The following is a 21,347-nucleotide window of genomic DNA, read 5'->3' as shown; positions in this document are numbered from 1 at the left end:
GTCGGCCCAGTGCGGGTGGAAACGTGGGCAGCACCAGCGGCCTCGGGCACGAGGTTGGTTGCGTGAGAGCCCCAGGCAGGTCATTATATCGCAATATCCTCACAGGGCTGTCAGAGCAGCTCTGCTGGGATGGACAACCCGGGGTGATTTCTGTATGGGACCCATTGTTCAGCAATCCAGAGGGCCTTCCTCCTTGGTTAATGGGTCAGCCAACTCTGTTGCTTTAATGGTTAATCATCTACTCGCATTGTTCACCCAGTAAAGCCAGGCAGATAATGCTCCTTGCCTGCGGTTCATGTGACAGCCTGACTTCCCAGCTGGGAGCAGGGAAAGTATTTAACACCGGGAGAAGGAGGGAGAGAGGAAAAATGCCAGGCTGGGAGGCTCTGACTTCAAGCTGGAGCTTACAACATGGGCAATAACACACAGAAATGCAGAGGGGGGTGTGTGTGTGACTGCAGTGCTTGCACGTGCAAAGGTGTGTGTGTGAGCAGACACACACACAGAACCACACCAAATTAATATTTCAACCCCAGCTGAACAGTTAAATTAGCTGATTATCAGAGATCATAGGAGCACAGAATGGTTGGGGTTGGAAGGGACCCTAAAGCTCATCTAGTTCCAACCCCCTGCCATGGGCAGGGACACCTTCCACTGGAGCAGATGGAAACATTTCACACAAAAGGCTGCAAACTGACATGCAAAACTCACTCCAAATTCTTTTAAGCAGCAAGTTAGACTGAGGGCCAGCCAGGATTTCAAGTTCTTAGTAATATCTCTTATTATGATTGCTTGAACATCATGCAGCTCTTTCCTTTTGGATCCCAAACTCCACATCTCACCCCTGGGCCCTGTGCTGTCTGAACAGATCCATCAGGGTTGTTGTGGAGGAGTCAGGTGGCCCAATTCTACCCACTGGTGTAATTTTGGAGGTGTCTCTTTCTAGGGCACGTTTAATTCTTGGAAGAACTTGGAATCATAGAATCATTGAGGTTGGAAAAGCCCTGTAAGATCACTGAGTCCAACCAGCGCTGCCAAGGCCACCACTAAATCGTGTCCCCAAACACTACATTGATGTCCCTGGGGACTCTACCATGGTCCAAAATCACCTGGACTCATCCAGATGAGAAGTCAGAGCTTGGCAGTGTCAAGGCAGGAGCCACTGGGGCAAATTTTCTGGTTTACTGACTGTGAATTGATGGAAGGAAATATCAGCCACCAATATGCTGGAAGATGTCCTTTATAACCATCCTTGATACATTCCCATCACAAGGACTTCCCTACCTGCTCAAACACTCAGCCTGGCAACCCAACACCAGGAAAGCCACTAGAGGAAGGACTGACACATCTCAGACACTCAGGGCTGCCAGACCAGACACAGGACCCCCCACAGCAACCTTGACTCAACAGGGTCAACACACTTCAAATCCACTCCAGGAACAACAGCCTTGACTTCATGTCATCACCCAGGGTGGAAAGAGGCAATGGGAGAATGGTCTACAAACACTTGGAGTGTTTGTTCCTCCCTGGAGGATACTTGACACTTAGGAAGTACTTCCAGCCTTCCAGGGCATGGATGAGTAACCTTTGAAGTACAGGTCCCCTTCCCACCTGGAGAGGCACAAACCAGCCCAGACTCCCGGGATTTTTTGGTTGTTAAGCAGTGGATGTTGCACTGGATGGTGGGGACAGGTCGTGGCCACCAGGTGAGAGAAGAGGATCACCAGCAGAAACGAGACCAGAGGGAAAATGTGCCTAACTCACATCCTAAAAACAGGGAGAAGGGGACGGTCTGCCATTTCTCTTTGAGGAATTAGGCTGAGATAAACAACACGTGGATCTTTTTGCCCTTGTGCCAGAGCTTTCTGCACTCCTGGAGGAGCCTGTGGGACAGTGCCCACAGCCCAGGTACTCCAGATGATAATAATCATTTGGTATCATGATCATCAATAATCATAAATCATAACCATGACAATTGTAATAATATAAAATAATATTGTAACCATTATAATCATTCATAATCATCAATCACAAAGATGATCCCACAGCCTTGGCCAAAATATCCAACCCTACAAGTGAAGGACAGCAAAACAAAGAGATATCAAAGAGATATCAAATACCAACAAAGAGATGGCCTTTCTTTTGCTCAGGGACAATAAGGCAGAGCCCTCTCACCCTTAGTCCTGAATTTGACCTGTTTCAGAACCTCATCCCACAGGAATCCACGTGTCCTTCCTCAGCAAAACCAAGCCTTGGCCGGTCTCAAGCTTTTCTCTGCTCCAAGGAAAGATGTGTCCCCTCCAGAGAGGTCACAGCACAGGAATTAAGATGGAAAGAGCCCTCAGAAGACAATCTGTGAAGGGCAGTGGGGGAACAGACTTGTTTGGTGCAGGGGAGAGCGAGAGGTGACGGGGTCAGTGTGTCCACCCACCCTGCTGGGAGCAGAGGGAATAAACTTCTTTTCCAGAGGGGAAGCAACAGCGGGTTGTGAATGCAGTGACACAGGCTGGAGTTAAACATTAGTGTGACCTGTCTGCAGGCCTGGCTGGCAGCAGCAGGGACAGGGCTGGAGTTTGAAAGGGTCACTCAAAAATCACCAGCCTGGCCTAGCCCCAGGAACACGAGCACACCCACAAAACTCACGGGGGCCTCAGGAGCTAAAACTCACCAGGGCAAAGAGTTCAGTGCAGCAAAAGAGTGTTTTACTCGAGGGAGAAAAGACGAAGCTGACGAGAGAGGGATGCAAAGTGACACTCAAAGCACCTCCCCGGCACAAAAGGTTGATTTCGAATGCACAGAGTTCCCACCTGCCTGTCTGTACCCTCTATCTTAGCCCAGTTCTTTCCATCCAGTGCCAGCACACCCTCCAGCCTCTGGGATTTTGTGCCCCTGGAGGACACCTGTGCTTTGATGGCTTTGATTTCAAGCCTCTGTTACCAGGCTGATGTTTTATGAATGGGAACCCAGAAAAATCCTGGAAGCAGCTGCCTGTGAAGGTCCTTAAGGGCACAGTCCTGCCCCAGGGGTGAAGGGATCTTAAGGCTCACTCAGTTCCAACCCCCTGCCACGGGCAGGGACACCTTCCACTAGCCCAGGTTGCTCCAAGCCTCATCCAACCTGGCCTTGGACACTTCCAGGGATGAGGCAGTAGATGAAACACCCAGGATCTTTTCCCAGTCTGACCATTACATCTTTGTGGGAGCCACCCCTCCCTTTTCCAAGGGCCCCAACCCAGGAAATGCAGTTTCAGCTCAAATCCCAAATCGTTTTCTGCTCGTTACATCTGCAAGGTACAGAAAATATGTGATCAAGCCACTCATCAGCCATTTCTGCCATCATTTCACCCTGCAGATCCCTCTGCTGCTTCGTGTAGCCAGGCTCCAGTTTCCCCACCTCGCTCTTTTAAAGCTTCTCCCTCCTTTGCACAGTCCTAAGAAGTGGAAGCTGAAATCCATGGCTGTGCCAGGGAGCACAGAGGTGGATAATCCCCCCAAAAATGCCCAGTGGATGTCACTGTGATGCAATGCAAAGTATCAATAGGTCTCTCCCCACCCAAATTCCTCTCTCCAGCAGATCCAAGGGGTTTGCCACACTAATTTTCAGCTAAATAAGAAGCTTCAGAGTTTAAATTTCTATTCCTTTACGGTGTCGTTGCTCTCGACGACGTGATTGCTGCAAAAACCACCTTGACATAAAACCACTGACTTTGATCCTCGGGGGTTCCCCTTCTGAATGTTCCTGCAGCAAATGGTCCTATTTTAGCACTTCCTAAGTGCTCCACATGAGCTCTGGGGCTGGTGGGTCCGTGGCCAAGGGCAAAACTGGCAGCAGCCCAGGGCAGCTCACTCAGGGCTAACCAGGACACTGCTGGCCAAGAAAACCACACAGAGGGTGGAAAACCACCTCCAAGTCCCAGCTGCCGGATATTCACCAGTTTGGCTCTTTTCCTCTCCTTTCCCACTGCCTTTAAAGCTGTGCTGACCACAGGAAGCCTTGGGATTAACCCCCACATGAAAGAACCATGGGAGTGGGATCTGGATGCACCTTAGGACACCTGAATCTTGGTGTCTACACCTGGAGGGACGATGTGGTTTAACCACAGGTGCTTCCTGCCACCCAAAATGCTCCGTGGGATGCCCCACCAGCCTCCAGCTGCCATCCCACCTGAATGCAGGCATCCAAAAGCCCCATGTCCTGCAGGCCAGGCTCATGTGGATGCCTGGGGTGCCCCGGGGTGTCTCAAACAACATCACACACCTACACTGAGCTTCGGGGTCTCCAGCTGGGTGGATATCTAAGGTTGCATTGCAATCTGTGGAGGTCTGATCTGTGGGGACTGTGGAGAGGTTCAGGAAGCCACACTCTGGTATCTCTTGAGTCTCTTGCTCATACCAGCATGGGGAGAACAGCCTGGGCTGCGTGAGGGTGCTCATGGCCCTTGTCCCCATCACCAAGTACGTGGGCAATCACTCATCCCACCTTGGCTTTTCTCCTACTCGTGTGTCTGAATCCCCTCGAGCCACGTGGAACGACCCAAGTGTGAGGAAATGTTGTCTGGATTTTCTGGATTCAGCAAAGCCTCTTCCTGGGAGGTTTCTGGGACCCAGAGGCCCACAAGTGGCAGGATAACTTGCACTTGATGCCCTCAGCTTTGACCTGGGATGAGAAGCAAAATTCGACCTTGGAAGGAAACCACAAAACAGGGCAGCAGTGGTTCTGCATTTGTAGAACCTGCCAGGGAGGTCATGGGAGCCCTGATCCCTAATTTCCAGTTTATCTCCACGTTACCTTTCCTGTCCTTCATCTTCTGGCTTTTCTGAATGAATTTCCAGGGATGAGGCAGTAGGAAAACGTTCTCCTGAGTGCGCTGGAGGCGCTGGATGCTCAGGCCTCCTTCTCTGTGCTGCTTTAAAAAACAGTCACACCCCAACACTGGGCCATGGGCACGAGTCACAGCTGGGGTGGTTTGCTTGGGAATGCTTGCTTTTATTTTATTTTATTTTATTTTATTTTATTTTATTTTATTTTATTTTATTTTATTTTATTTTATTTTATTTTATTTTATTTTACCTGGAGCAAAGGGTCAGAGTATGTCTGTACGTATATATATATAAATATATATAAATATATATATATATATATATATAAATATATATATATATATGTATATATAGGAAGAGAGAGAGAGAGAGTACATATTTTTTGGCTGGGCTCTCTTTTTTTTCCAGACTATTTCTAGGTAAAAATGTAACTTTCCCAGGATCCAATTTGGGGCAGCCACCCTGTTTGGAGGGGGGACACCAGTAGGTATCTGGATGTGCTTTGTGCCACACTCAGGTGCACAGAGAGCCTCCACCTTGTTGGATGCAGAGGCACAGGTATTGCCACAGGATCCTGGCTCAGATTTTGGGTGAACATGGGCAGAGTTGTGGCCAGCCTGGCACACCTGAGCTCAAAATTCAGCGTGATGTTCTAAAATTGGTTCTAAAATTCATGTTTGATGGGCAGGGTTCACCCCCCACAGCTGAATCACCACCACCCCTGGGCCCTCCCCTCCTCTCCCCTGTTTTGGCTGTTCCTGAAGCTCATTGCAGAGCAAGAGGGAATCAAATCTGCTCTTCACCCTCCCCTTGCACAGATAATGGCACTGGACTGGAGAGGAGAAGCCCGTCCCCTGCCTGGGCAGCCCAGGGGATGGAGGGCAGTGGCAGCTCCATATCCAAGGGCATTTCAGACCTGTGAGTGTGTGTGTGTGTGGGCATTCAAAACCCACTGCTGGCCTGTAAATCATTGTCAGCTTCCCCACACAGCAGGGCCAGAGTTCAGGGGCTGAGCAGTGAAGCATCACCTCTCAAACAGGCCGCCTGCCCCCTGATTTACAAGCACTCCTGAGATGCTTCCTCAGTCAAATTCAGTGGGATATCAGCCACCCTGGGGGGCACAGGATGCTTCCAGGTGCTCCTGGGGGGGAGAGGAGGTGCAGCTTTGTCACATTCAGATGCCTCACACGTGGAAAAAGCTGATTTCAGCTGGCAGGACAGACCTACATCACCCTTGACCACTCAGCACTTGTCACTGCATGGCACAAAAGGCAGATGTACTTATTTCTAATAAAAGACATAGCTTTTTTGAGAGGGTAAAAACCCCTAAGATTTTCCTGGATATTGCTGTCCCAAACACGAGGTTGCTAAAAATCAGCCATACTGCTATGAGAACATGTTGTTTGTGATTTATTAAAACACACCAGATCGTTGAATTCTAGGAAAAAATGCCTCATATTAATTTAAAGGGCTTTGAAATATTGCTCCCTTTCCAGGTACTGTATCCTCTGCAGAGGAAAACACGTGCAAGGGACACAAACTGCTGCCACAGTTTTTATTCTTTTTGTTTGTGTGGGTGAGACACTAAAAAAAAAAAAAAAAAAACAAACACATGTAAGGACACAAATTGCTGTCACAGTTCTTATTCTTGAGATTTGTGTGGGTGAGACACAGGCAAGGCACAGCACACCAGGGGCCATCATCCCTTTGCCACAGGTCTCCTTTGGGTTATTCAGAGAGATTTTGTGCTTCTTCAGCACAATGTTGGTTGTTAAAGTGACCCAGGCAAAGAGTAGAGGGAAAGCACGAAGATCATCCCCATCACCTCACACGAGCCTCTCTTAATCCCCTTCTTAACCTTTTTATCAGCCCAGGTCTTCTCTTTCCCCCATTCCCACATTCTTTCTGCATCCCAGCTCCAGGCCAAACAAGTGTTCCTTGTCCCCACAGCCTGAGGTCCCCACCAACCTGAATCATTGAGCTACAGCTTCCTCACAAGGGGAGGAAGAGGAGCAGGTGTCCATCTCTTCTCCCTGGTGACCAGGGACAGGACCTGAGGGAACAGCTGGAGCTGTGTCAGGAGAGGTTTAGGTTGGATATTGGGAAGAGTTTCTTCCCCCAGAGGGTGGTTGGCACTGCCCAGGCTCCCCAGGGCAGTGGGCACAGCCCCAAGGCTGCCAGAGCTCCAGGAATGTTTGGACAACACTCTGAGGGACAGGGGGGGATTGCTGGCGTGTCTGTGCAGGGGCAGGAGTTGGACTGGATGATCCTTGGGGGTTCCTTCCTGCACAGGATATTCTGTGATTCTACCTTTCTGCCATTAGCACTAATTGCAGTCCTAACCTGACCCTAGGACAGGGTGATGGTTTGGTCTCCACACCCCACGGGGCTCACAGGGGTGTCCCAGTGGCTCCGTGTGGTCCCACCTGGAGCTGCAGCTCTCCCATTCCCTGCAGAGAGGAGCCTGTGTGCCCTTGGTTTCTCCACTAGGGCGTGTTAAAACCCCAAAAGGCATTCCAAGGGCTTCCAGGAGCGTGTTCCTGCTGGCCCTTTGCTGCTGGGCAGATAAAAGTAATTCCCATCTAATTGAACCGCTCACTTTAAATCCGCCCAGGTATGTGCGAGTTGGCCAAGGCTCGTGGGCACTTTCAGCACAGGCTGGACCAAGTCCCTCCTTCCTTCAGGTCCTGTCTTGAAGCAAAGCCATGCTGAGATTTTTTAAGGGCTCCTGCAAGTTGCAGCAAAGCCTGGGGTGGAAAAGTACTGGGATAAGTCAAGAGCAGCAGATGATTTTAGGATGGATGAAGGTTTTACCTGCTGAAGGTGGCCTTGATGCTCAGAGGAGGTGTCCTTGTAGTCTTGGTCAGAAAAAATAGCCCAATATATAATATTTGGCTATATATATTTTATTTATATATAATATATATAATATAATATATTTATAATATAATATAATATAATTATATAATATATATTATATATAATATAATATATTACAATATAATATATATAATATATATTATATATATTATATATATTATATATATTATATATATTATATATATTATATATTATATATAATAAATATAATATATATATTATATATAATATATATAATATATATTATATATATTATATATAATATAATATATTATATATATTATAATTATATATATAATATATAATATAATATATTATAATATAATAATATTATAATATAATATAATATTTATAATATATTTATATATGTATTTTATTTATATATAATATATAATATAAAATATATGTTCATTTTTATATTTATATATAAATTTTTATTAAAAATTATATAAATTTATATATTTATATTTATATATTTATATATTTATATATTTATGTAAATATAAAAATTTATGTATTTATATATATAAAAATATATATATTTATATATGAATATATGTATGTATATAAAAATATATAAAAAATAGTAGGAGCCTAGAGCTTGGGAAGAGGCTTTTGGGTGAACCAGTTGGCCTTGAGAGAAGGTGAAGGACAGTGGGACTGCTGGAAGAGAAGAACTGGGATAACACAGCCTTCATATGGTGCAAAGTTGGGGTATTTTCTCCCTTATGGTGTGATTTTTAGGGTTGTCCTGTGCAGAGCCAGGAGCTGGACTCCATAATCCTTGTGGGTCCCTTCCAGCTCAGGATATTCCATGATTCTGAGCATGACTGGCAGCAGCCTTGTGAAAAATCAGGACCAGCACTTACCTGTGCTGCTGGGTTATGGTTGGGGGACTCAGACCCGTCCTGGGTTAAAATTGAACTTTTCCGGGCTATTCTTTGATGTTTGAAGGGTTTTGTTTTGGTTTTGGGGCTTTCTTTTCTTCCCACAGGACGTGAGTAACTCAATGGTCCAATTAAATCCCCACATAGGATGGTACCAGTCAGGCCAAAGCCAGACACAGCACTACTCTTCTCCACTTGGCCTTTTTGCATCATATTTAAGGATAATTAATCAGCAGGAAAATTCCTGCCATAAAAAAAATAAATACTTTTATTTTGATTTTTTACATGTCGAGGTCTTAACGCACCAGGGATTAAAAAAATTTTTGGAATTAAAACTCTGCAACTAGTGATTCTCCATTTTCCCTGCTTTCTTAAATGTGGGAAAACTGAGTGTTTCTGCCATTCTGATGGATCCACTGGTGGTCCCAAATTCCCAGCCTGGGAATCCTGTGATTCACTGGTGAGCATCTGACCTCTTCAAAGTGCCATGGCTCACTAAATTGTTAATAACTTAATTTTCTCAAGGCAGAGAGAAGTCCTACTCTGTAAAGTTCAAGAACAGGGTGGATCATCACCTGCTGAGGGTGGAAAAGGTTGGGAAAAGCTCTGTGCTCTTCCCTCCTGGAGTCTCCTCCTTTGGCAGGCTGGGAGAGCTTTGCTTCTCCTCCGAGGAACCAGCGCTGCCCTCGGAGGTTTTTTGGGGAGAACCTGAAGGGTTTTACCGTGAGAAAGGAGAGGAGGAACAGGATTTGATGGAGACTTTGTCACGGCCTTTTTTCACTGACCTTCCTCCTGACAGCGTTTCCTAAACCTTCATCCCAGGGACGCAGGAGCCACCTTCCTGTGGGCACCGGGAGAACCTGCTCGGAAGGACCTGGAGGTGGTAGGTGTGGAAATGGCCCCATCTATCGGCCACAAAACCTTTCCGGGGCACAGCGACCTCCAAATCGGGCCGAAATCACCCCAAACTGCTCCCCTAGCAGTGGGTAACGGACTCAGTCTCCTGCTTCTCTTTGGGGGATTCTGGGAGCTGGAATGGGCAGCTGAACGTCTCCAGCGGCTGAGAGTGGAGAGATAAATAGCAATTAAATAAAAGAGGCCTTGCCGAGTTGAATACACTTATTGCAGGTGCTTTTTCTCCTTGAGGAAACAAAGCTTTGAGCTGAGGGAGTGAAATAACGGCAGGAAGGAAAAAAGGGGGGGTTGTAGGTTTATGAGTGAGGAATCCCCCCTGCACGGTCTGCAATCCTTCTGTAGGCAGAGATGGGAATCTCCAGGATCTGGAACCTGCCCAGGTGGGGATGAAGCTGCCCTTGTGCTCCTGATAAGGCAGAAACCGGCAGGATCCCCGGGAAGGAGCGTCTCCCAAGCTGAGGGACGGGAAGGGATGGGATGCACCTGTTCCCACCAGCGGCTCCATGGAGAACCAGTGCCACCTTCTGGCAAAGGAGACCTTTCCCAGCACAGCCCGAGCGAGCGTCGGTGGCTGGACGGTGCAGAGCAGCACATTCCAGGGTCGCTTTGGACAGAGAAAGCTCCAGGAGATACACCAGCATCCTGTCACCACCACGCTCGGGGCTGCAGCTGAGTTTTTCTAGGCTGTGTGCGGGAGTGGAATAAAATATTGTTCCTGGAAGAGCTGGAAATCCACCTCTTTTCCTTGTCCGTGGGATCAAACAGGGCTGTGCCAGCTCGGTTTTGGGTTTCTCAGAGTGCTATGAAGACCAATAACACAGAGTCACCTCAACTTTCCTGGGGGCTAATTGTAGTTCCAGCCCCCATTTTGCTAATCCACTGAGAGTGAGGTTAAAATTTGGGATTTGAGAAGTGCCTTGGGATTTTCCTGAAGTAACTCAGCTCATGGGAAGCTGAGGGTGAACAACTGGCAAGCAGACTCCCGAAATTACAGTCCTTTCTAGGCGTGGGTTCCTCCTACACTACAAAAGACAACACTATCATTTAATTTAATCACCTTAATCATCTAATTAACACTCTGCTAGGTGAAACTGTTGGATGCATCTATGTGGCTCAGCTCCAGCTGAGCCAAAGGGGAAATTAGAGCAGCTGAAAAAAGCTTAAGGTGCATAATCCCCATTTCCCAAATCACCTTCTCTGTGGGCAGGACAGCTTTTCTTGGGGATAGGAGCAGGTAGTTGAAGCCCCCAGAGACTGTAGCTCCTAAAGTTCTTTTTCCCCCTGTGCTGGGCACTGGGGAGGCCAAACCTCAAATCCTGGGGCAGTTCTGGGCTCCTCAGAGAAGACTTTGAGGGGCTGGAGCGTGTGCAGGGAAGGGAAGGGAGCTGGGAAGGGGCTGGAGCAGCAGGAACAGCTGAGGGAGCTGGGGGGGCTCAGCCTGGAGAAGAGGAGGCTCAGGGGGGAACTTCTGGCTCTGCAAGTCCCTGACAGGAGGGGGGAGAAGGGTGGAATCAGTCTCTGCTCCCAGGGAACAAGGGACAGGAGGAGAGGGAATGGCCTCCAGCTGTGCCAGGGGAGGGGCAGGTTGGACATCAGGAGGAATTTCTCCCTGGAGAGGGTGGTCAGGCCTTGGAAGGGGCTGCCCAGGGCAGTGTTGGAGTCCCCACCCCTGGAGGGATTTCAAACCTGTGTGGATGTGGCACTTGGGGACACGGGTCGGTGGTGGCCTTGGCCATTGGATCAGCCACAGTGTGGGCACAGGAGCAGGGCAGGGATTGTCCCCTGTGCTGGGCACTGCTGAGGCCACACCTCAAATCTTGGGGATGGTTTTGGGACCCTTATGACAAGAAGGACATGGAGGTGCTGGAGCGTGTGCAGGGAAGGGAAGGGAGCTGGGAAGGGGCTGGAGCAGCAGGAGCAGCTGAGGGAACTGAGGGGGCTCAGCCTGGAGAAAAGGAGGCTCAGGGGGAACCTTCTGGCTCTGCAACCCCTTGATAGGAGGGAGAAGGGGGGGTTTGGACTCTGCTCCCAGGGAACAAGGGACAGGAGGAGAGGGAACGGCCTCAGGCTGTGCCAGGGAAAGTTCAGGTTGGATATTAGGGAAGATTTCTTCACTGAAAGGGTGGTCAGGCATTGGAACAAACTGCCCAGGGAAGTGGAGGAGTCACCATCCCTGGAAGTGTTCAAAAAGGTGTGTGGATGTGGCACTTGGGGACGTGGGTTAGTGGGGCTGGGTAAACAGCTGGACTTGATGATCTTAGAGGGCTTTTCCAGCCTTAACAATCCGGCTCCAGAGATGCCAAACCAATGGACAATGAAATGCTATCTCCAGGTGCAACCCCGGATCAGCTTCAAATGTGCCTCCACCCCGGCTTGGGGCCTCCATCTGAGGGCAGGGGGTCACCTGCTTCCTCCCATCCCCTCCTCAGGCGGCCAGGGAAGGAATTCCCTGGAGCCGGGAGCCGTCCCACGGTCACTAGATGGCAGTGGCTGTTTACATTTGACAGCTGAGGAGGAATAAAGGCTCTCAGAGAGGAGGACGCTCATCCCACCGGGAAAAGAGCCCTGGGGACACAGAGAAGCACCTTCTTCGGTGGTTAAGAGCGATTTTGGATCGATGTGGCACAGCGAGCCAGAGCTGGGGGCTCTGAGCTCCTTCCCCCACCCCGCAGCTCCGAACTGCTGTGCAGGGATTAGCTCTGCACAGGCACAGGACTGGGGATCCTGTGAGTTTGGATCTGGATCTCCAGAAGCTCTGGCAGAAGATGACATGGGGTGTTCTGAGCTCACCCAGGAGACACAGGGCTCAACCCCAGCACTGAACAGCCTCATTCCACTGGGAATTGTGGGTTCAGCTTGGCTGGTGCTGCCCAAAACCTGGGGGAATCCCCAAATCTCTGTCTACACTAACAAGAGAGGCACTCGAATATTTTGCTGGTGATGCCTTTTTCCCTCTGTAAATCCCAAATCCGTGGTCACATTCAGGTCATACTTGTGACTAATAATCTGAGAACCATTAATTAAAAGGTTTCAGTGCTGTTCCTCACACTATTAGATATTCCTACTTTTTTGAAGTAAAGGGAAGTTTTGCCATACATTGTTCACCAGAGGTTCTCACTGCTGCAAGATACTGAGGAAAAAGCCCTGCCAGTAATTAATTTCAATAAATAAAATTAATTGCACATTTTTCCTGTTTCAAAAAGCACAAGAGGTAATAATGGAGTGATGGAACAAGGGGGGATGGCTTTGAGATGGAGAAGGGTAGATTTAGATGGGATATTGGGAAGGAATTCCTGGCTGGGAGGGTGGGGAGGCCCTGGCACAGGTTGCCCAGAGAAGCTGTGGCTGCCCCTGGATCCCTGGAAGTGTCCAAGGCCAGGTTGGAGCCACCTTGGCTAGTGGAAGGTGTCCCTGCCCATGGCAGGGGGTTGGAATGAGGTGATCCTTGAGGACCCTTCCAACCCAAACCATTCTGGGATTCTGTGATAACAACAAATGGGAAAAAAAATATATATTGTGATATGTTGAGAAACATTCTTGTTCCAGTGCCCCATTGCTCTGTGTGTGAGTGGTGTCCCACAGGATCATTCCCCAGGAGAAGCCTTAATTGGGCACAATTTGCAGACAGCAATTAAGTGAGGCAGGTCACTAATGTGACCAATTATTACTGACCCAATGGCTGCATTCTCACCACTGAGTTTTTATTTCCTGAGGCAGAAAGAGGTGGTTTAAGGACAAGGAGGAACCTGTCACTCCTGGACATCCCTGGAGAGCTGGGGCTGAGGGGCTGGAGCAAATCTGAACATGAGGCTTTGCCTCTCTGAACACGGAACATCGAGGACAGGGGGCCTGGACGTGTCCTCTCCTGAATTTGTCCTTAATTCGGTGTCTGACAGAGGTTTTTCCAGCTCTAGAACAAGAAGGATTTCTCTGGGATCTCAAGGAGGCATCTCAGTGTCTCTGGAGCTTGGGAAGAAAAGAGGATGTTGTGAAGTGTGGGTGGAGAGGAGGTGGGGGAAGGAAAGGATCCACTCCCCACTCTCCCTCTCCTCTGCCAGGGCACCACCTGACCACTACCAGACCCAGACAGCCCTGGAAAAGACAAAAAAACCCTCTTAAAAATGGCCTTTTTTTTGGCAGTTATGGAACATCCCTCCCATTCTGCTTTTTCTCTTGAAAAACTTGAGACGGAGATTTAAAAATTTAAAAAAAAAAAAAAAATTGAAAATTAAAAATTCATCAGGCTCCAAAGAGTAGCTGCAAAAAGCACCCCTAATCTGTGCCACACAGTGGGAAAATTAGCACTTTCTTCCCCAAAATTATGTGTCTCAATGTGATTTTTCATGCAGTGGTACATTTTCCTGTCCAAATCTCACCAAGTAAGGAAAGAGAGAAAGAAAGAGGAGAAAAAAAGAAAGAAAGAGAAAGGAGGAAGAATGAAAGAGAAAGAAGAAAAAGAAAGGAAGAGAAAGAGAAAGAAAAAAAGAAAAAGAGAAAGAAAAAGAAAGAGAAAGAAAAAAGAAAGTAAAAAAAGAAAAAGAGAAAGAAAGAATAAGAAGAGAAAGAAAAAAAAAGAGAAAGAAAGAGAAAGAAAGAAAGAGAAAGAAAAAGAGAAAGAAAGAGAAAGAAAAAGAGAAAGTAAAAAAAAAGAAAAAGAGAAAGAAAGAGAAAGAAAAAGAGAAAGTAAAAAAAAAAAGAAAAAGAGAGAGAAAAAGAGAAAGAAAAAGAAAGAAACAGAAAGAAAAAGAGAAAGTAAAAAAAAAAGAAAAAGAGAGAGAAAAAGAGAAAGAAAAAGAAAGAAAGAGAAAGGAAAAGAGAAAGTAAAAAAAAAAGAAAAAGAGAGAGAAAAAGAGAAAGTAAAAAAAAAGAAAAAGAGAGAGAAAAAGAGAAAGAAAGAAAGAGAAAGAGAAAGAAAGAAAAAGAGAAAGAAAAAGAAAGAAAGAGAAAGAAAAAAGAAAAAGAGAAAGAAAGAGAAAGAAAAAGAAGAGAAAGAAAAAGAGAAAGAAAGAAAGAGAAAGAGAAAGAAAGAAAGAAAAAGAGAAAGAAAAAGAAAGAGAAAGAAAAAGAGAAAGTAAAAAAAAGAAAAAGAGAAAGAAAGAAAGAAAAAGAGAAAGAAAGAAAGAAAGAGAAAGTAAGAAAAAGAAAAAGAGAAAGAAAGAGAAAGAAAGAAAAAGAGAAAGAAAAAGAGAAAAAAGAAAAAGAAAGAAAAAGAAAGAAAGAAAAAGAGAAAGAAAAAGAGAAAAAAAGAAAGAGAAAGAAGAAAAAGAGAAAGAATTGACTGATGTGGTTTTGTTGATTTTAATTGTTGATTTTTGAGGTGCATGGAGGACTTTTATTGTAGATTTTTGAGGGTGGTTTGATCCACAAACTTTTAATAGAAGCTGAAGCTGGACCTCACTGGGGGGACACAGCAGAGGGACACAGGACAGCAGGTGTTCCTCTGGGGTGGGGATGTTGAATTTTGAATGTAACACCCATCAATATTCCCTAATTATCCCTTGAGCGCTCTTGTGTCGAGATGCTGAGCACGTGGGGGAGAAAAAATATCTTTCTTTGCCAGCTCTTCTCCACTGAATCCGTGATTTCTGCGCTGGTGATGGAGTGGGACAGCGAGGCAGCTCCCAGATGGCACAAACCAGCTGCAAGCTGAGGCTGAACATCCTCGAGGGACCTCTGGAAAGGCCCAAAAATGGAGACTCCAAGCCCTGCTGGAGGTGTTATTAAACTTCTCCAATCTGGAATTTCCTTAAAATCTTACAGGTTCCAGGAGAAGGCACAGGGGCAGCAGGAGCTGATTCCTGATGCCTGGAGTGTAAAATTACTCGATGCCTTCTGAGTTTGCAGGTTCAGACTTGTGCAGCTTCAGCTCCCAGGAGTCCACTGGGGGAGAGAGAATATTCCCAGCACTGGGCAGTGCCCACATCCCACAGGGCTGTGGGCACAAGGTACCTCTCCCCTCCAGTCCCCTGGGAAGTTCTGGGACTGTGAGGGATAAGGATTGGAGCTCAACAAGTGCCTAAACAGTGAAATAACCTCTGTCATGGCTCCAGGATTTAACCATTTTCCAGCCATTGGACCAGCTCACCCTTGGTGTCACACCCTCAGGTGGCCTGGGGGGTGACCCAGTGCCCTGCAAAGCACTTTTTCTACCTGATATGGCTGCAGAAAAAGAGTATAATCCTTTTTTTTTTTTTTTCCTTGGGGGAAAAAATATATATTAAAAAATATAAAAACCTATTTTAAAAAATATAAAAATATTTAAAAATGTATTAAAAAACCACATTCATATTGAAAATCGGGCTCTTGCCAACCTGAAGTGCCTCAAACTCCTCATTTTAAACTCCTCAACCGCTGGAGAGGATCGTGCTGGGGAATATGTTCCTGCAGTGCCTGGCACTGGGGAGGGGGGTGTTTCTGGCTCATGGCTGGGCTTTGGAAGCAGCTCCTGCAAGGCTTTGGGAAGGGCTGCAGGAGCATTTGAAGCCTGGTTTTCCTTGGGAGACTCTGGGCAGAGCTGGTTGGGTTCGGTGTCTCCATCCGCTCCTTTCCTCCCCTCCCAACTCCTCAACCCCTCGGCCAATCCCGGCCCACGCTGGCAGGGAGATAAAAGTTCCAGGGAGATTAAGCTGTATGAAAATAAGTGCACAGGGAGGGAAGAAGAAAAAAAAAACAAACAAAAAAAAACCCAAACAAAAAAACCCAAACCAATCTTATTACTGCTTTTCCCTCTTTTCCCCCCGGGAGAAAAGGGCTGGAGGGGAGCTCAACCTTTTATTAGGGAGCCCACATAGGAAGGAGGAAGGTGCACTGAGCACCATCAGCACCTTTTTTCCCACTGAACTCCTCTGTTTCGTGCCCAGGAAACAAACTTTTTTTAAAGTTTGAAGGACTTTTTTAAGTGTGAAGAATGGGAGGGCCTGGGCTTAATTTTGGCGCCGCAAACACGAGGCTCAGAGCAAATCAAACACACACAGCCCCTGCTTTTGCTTCCATACATCACCGTGCTCCAAATTCCATGGCAAAAATCTCTCTGTAGGATCACGGGATCATGGGATGGCTTGGGTTGGAAGGGACCTTAAAGGTCATCTCGTTTCAACCCCAAACCTCAATCCCCTCAGAGATTCCCCTCTCTTAACTCGTTACAGGACACATCCTAAAATATTTTGGAAGTATCTCGTGCAGGAAGAGGAAGGGGAGATCTTTAGGAGCACTCACCTCTTTCCCCCTAATTTAAGAGGCTGCTGCTTGCAGGAGAAGCTGAAGGAAGGACCAGTTCATCACCTTTTTGTATGAAGTGACCTCGAGGTGGAATCATGGAATCACAGACAGGTTTGGGTTGGAAGGGACCTTAAAGATCATCTCATTCCACCCCCTGCCATGGGCAGGGACACCTTCCACTAGCCCAGGTTGCTCCAACCTGCCCTTGGACACTTCCAGGGATCCACAGCTTCTCTGGGCAACCTGTGCCAGGGCTTCCCCACCCTCCCAGCCAAGAATTTATTCCCAATATCTCACCTAAACCTCCTTTCAGCATCCCGTGGCTATTGCAGATCCACGCACTGACCTTCACCATCCCTTACACCGGAGCAAAACAGACACAAAAACACCGGTTCCTGGCGTTTTTTCCAATTTTCACCCTTAGTTTGGATGCTGAGCAAGAACCCATCTACAGGTGTCACCCCTGCACACCAAGTGAAGGCACCAGGAGAGGGCCCGGGCCAGGTGGCCACCCGGCAACTACATTAAGACATCATAACTTGGACTAATTTGTAAACAGGCTGAAAGAACATCCACCCTCCCTGGAAGGGGGAGAAGTGTCTCTTTAAACCCCGGGGATATGACCTCTTGTCCTCTCTGTTTATAAGAGGGAGGGGAAGGGGGAAAAGGAGAGAAAAAAAAAAAAAAAAAAAAAAGGAGGGAGAAAAGGAGAGAAAGTCGGACTTGTTGCCGTGTTAAAACCTGCCCCCCACCATCGGCTTTTGTGATGAAAATGCTCAGGGACACTCCGCAGCTCCCGGGTCTCTCTCTTTGTCATTCAGGCTTTGCAAGGGAGAGCTCCTTTCTGTTTATTTATCAGCTCGGATCCCTTGTCAACACCTCACTTGACTGAGGTTTTAGCACCTTGGTGGGGTTTTGTGCTTTGCTTTTTTAACTCTCTCGGCCAAAGCTGTCTGGGGTTTTTTTTTCCTTCCCACCGATTTTGCAGGAATTCATCTTCCCCCGCAGGAAAACCCCGGGCAGTGTCCCATCCAGCCCTTGGCACTGACAGTGATTTTTGGGGTGATTTTTGAGATATTTCATTACTCATTATTTCTCGTTTCGCCGTTTCCCGCATCGTGGCAAAGCCCTGACCCAGCTCGTGTTCCCCTCTCCCGTCCTGCGGGATCGTGGCAAATTCCCCACCGTGATATTCCGTTTTAAAATCAGCTTAATTCATTAAATAATCTGAAAACCAAATAAATAATCTAAACAATCTTGCTGCTCTGCACTCTTAAAACACATTTTAAAGGGTTTGGAGACCTTGACAAGGGCACTGTTGCAATGAAAGTAGACACTCCTGTGCTTTCAAATTGTACCCTGAGTTCCTATTCCTGATTTTAATGTATCTTAATTAACTCGCTCTGTGGCTGAAGAGAAGACACTCCAGTCTGGGTAGTTTTTTCAGTCCGGTGCTTGTCAGCAGCATAAAATAATCCCTGTTTAAAATGCATATTGATTTGCAAACACGAGGCTGAATCCCAACGTTCATCTGGGGCGATGGTATCACTTGAGTTTCAAAGGGGTGGGTTAGGAGCGAGTTCACAAAGGGATCAAATTCTGGTTTAAATTTTAAATTCGTTGCTTTTTTTTTTCCTTTCCTTTTGTTTGCACCTGCAGCAGGAGTGTGGCCAGCCCTTTGAAAATGGCTGATTTGAATAGGATGTTAGAAAGGGATTAGAAAATTTCAACATCAGTGCATCGGTGATTTAATAAATAACTGTTTCTTTTATTGTTCCTTCTGTCTCATAAACACTTGTTTTTCCTCTCTCTTTCCCCTCCCCCCCCCTTAATCCAATTTATATCTCCACCCTCAAAAAACATAAAGAGAGATTGGATGGAGCAAAGTAAAGAAATTACAGTTTTAAAGGCGGTCCTTATTCTAATTTGGAGGGAATCTTCATGGAATAATAGAATGGTTTGTGTTGGAAGGGACCTTAAAGATCATCTCATTCCAACCCCCTGCCATGGGCAGGGACACCTTCCACTAGCCCAGGTTGCTCCAAGCCCCCTCCAACCTGGCCTTGGACATCTCCAGACCCCAAAATCTTCCCCCAAATCCTTGCTCTGTTCCCGAGGTTTCCTTCTGAGAGCAGCAATATTCCATTTGTGGGGATGCTCAGGGCAATATTATTAATGCCTTAATTTCATTTTCTCCATTTGGGCACGTAGCTGAAGGTAATTAATAAAGCAGTTAATGAAAGGGGGGGCAGAAAACAAGGACCCCCAAAGGACATTTCATTCCAGCCATCAAAGGCTCTCCACTTCCAAGGACATGAGATCCCTTTGGATGTGCACAGTTAACAAGGTGTCACCCTTTCAGATGCTGAAACTTGGCAAACATGGATATTTCCAGAAAAGGACACAGGATTTGCCTCCAGGAGCCAAAATACCAGACCCTAAACTGCCTCTCTCAAAGAAAGCAGGTGATTATCATCGTTATTATTCTCTTGGGAAGATTTTTTTTTTTGTGCTCTGTTATTGACTCTGAGCCTGCATTGTCCCATGAATGGTTGGTTGTGTCCCTAAGAGCAGGTTTGGGCCCTAAAAATCATCAGCTTCCAGTGCTGATTAATAGGGTTTTTAATCTGAATCTGGCCCGGAGAAATTCCACACAAACAAACACATTTTGCACACCCAAGGGCTCGGGTTACGTGTGCATTTACTGAATTGGAGTCCTCAGGGGGAAAACTTCCACTGCTCAGAGTCTCCAGTTCTTGTTTTGGGTTATTTCCTCTCTGGATCCGGAGTTCTCAACGTGCCAGAAAAGCAGGACTGCTCCTCATGGGCTCAGGGAGTTACATTTGCCTTCAAATGGTCAGCTTGCCTTCAAAATAAATTGATTTTCCCCCAAATCTCATCCTATAAGGAAGATCTCAATTTATCCTTTACGGAATTCATTGTCCACCCTTGCCACAGCCCCGAGGGGAAGTTCTGGAGAAGATCATAGAATCATAGAATCACAGAAGGAATGGAAGGAACCTTAAAAATTACCTAATTCCAGCCCCTTGCCATGGGCAGGGGCATCTTCCACTAGACCAGGTTGCTCCAAGCCCCATCCAAGCCGGCCTTGAACGCTTGTTGATGGTTGAGGGTGACCAACTCAGTGGGTTTAGGAGGAAAGGACAAAAAAAGGGAATATTTACCTGAACACAGACCTGGCAATGTCATCTTGGCTGCTGCTGCAGCCTGATAGGACTGGATGATCACGTCCATTCCCTTCTGACATCAGTTATTAGGGGAGATTTGGGTGAAACCCCTGTTATTTCTAATTAACAGCATCCCTCTCAGAAGATACTTTGCTCTCCCCCGGGCAGAGGGTCAGGACCAGGGGTGCTGTTCAGTGGTTCAGTGGGCAGGTGACAAGGCAGGAGCTGCCTGGTGACACCATCCCGGGGCACTGCTCGTGCCTGGAGGAGCCGAGGGAAGAGGTGACACCCCTCAAGGTAACTTCCCCTCGGGGCTGTGGCAAGGGTGGACAATGAATTCCGTGAAGGATAAGTTGGGATCTTCCTTATGGGATGAGATTTGGGGGGAAATCAATTTATTTTGAAGGCAAGCTGACCATTTGAAGGCAAATGTAACTCCCTGAGCCCGTGAGGAGCAGTCCTGCTTTTCTGGCACGTTGAGAACTCCGGATCCAGAGAGGAAATAACCCAAAACAAGAACTGGAGACTCTGAGCAGTGGAAGTTTTCCCCCTGAGGACTCCAATTCAGTAAATGCACCCATAGTTCACCCTCCCACCTCCCAGGGCAAGTCCCCGCAGTCCTTCTACCCACCAGGTCTCTCTGATACCCCCGTGTCTCCACCGGGGACGCAGAGACGAGCCCCTTCCTCATTCCGGGCTCTGCCAGCTCCTCTGGAGAGGGGGAAAGGAAAGCAGAGTCCTGCTGCTGCAGGATGCGTTTTCCATCCCCGCTTTTTCCTCTCCACGTTTGTTCTCCCGCTGCACCACTAGGTGGGCCAGAGCTACACCGGTGAGAGTCCTCCCTCTCCTGCGGGACGCGGGATCCCAGCGGCATCCCAGGGAGCAGGAGATGGAGGGAAGGAGCAGGGAGAGGTGTCAGGGAGCCCCGGGTTTCACCTGGAGTCTTGCTGCCGTTCAAGCCTTTGCAGGAGAAATGTCCTGTCCTAAAGAAGGGACCATCCCGGGGGGAGGAATCCAGCTGGGACATGACATGTGCCAGGGAGGTCTCTGGCACAAAGTCATGCTGCCCTCCTAAAGGAGGTCATTGATGGCCAGGACGTGCCCAGCAGAGCCTGGTAGGGAAGAAACAGAGCCAGATCCAGAGCCTGCTGGAAAAACTGGAGGCACACACATTATGAGAGGGAATTCTCCTTAAAATAGCACTTTTTCACTCAAGGTGAGGTGACAGAAGTATAAAAGTCTGTCTGTGAAAGTCCAAAAGAAAGGATCATCACCCAGGACAGATCTGAAAGGGGCTGGTGCGTCTGGTGCAGCTCTTTGGGGGCTCTGCCCCCTCACACCCAGAGCCATGCCATGGATGTCACCCTTCCTGCCCACCTGGGGACGTGCCAGCACTGGGTTTTATGCCCTCAGCCATCCTCCAATTCTCTCGTGAGCTC

The sequence above is a fragment of the Pseudopipra pipra genome, chromosome 1 (assembly GCF_036250125.1).
Source record: "Pseudopipra pipra isolate bDixPip1 chromosome 1, bDixPip1.hap1, whole genome shotgun sequence".
In the NCBI taxonomy this organism is placed as follows: Eukaryota; Metazoa; Chordata; class Aves; order Passeriformes; family Pipridae; genus Pseudopipra; species Pseudopipra pipra.
The sequence above is the reverse complement of the archived record's forward strand: the minus strand, read 5'-3'. Positions refer to the sequence as shown.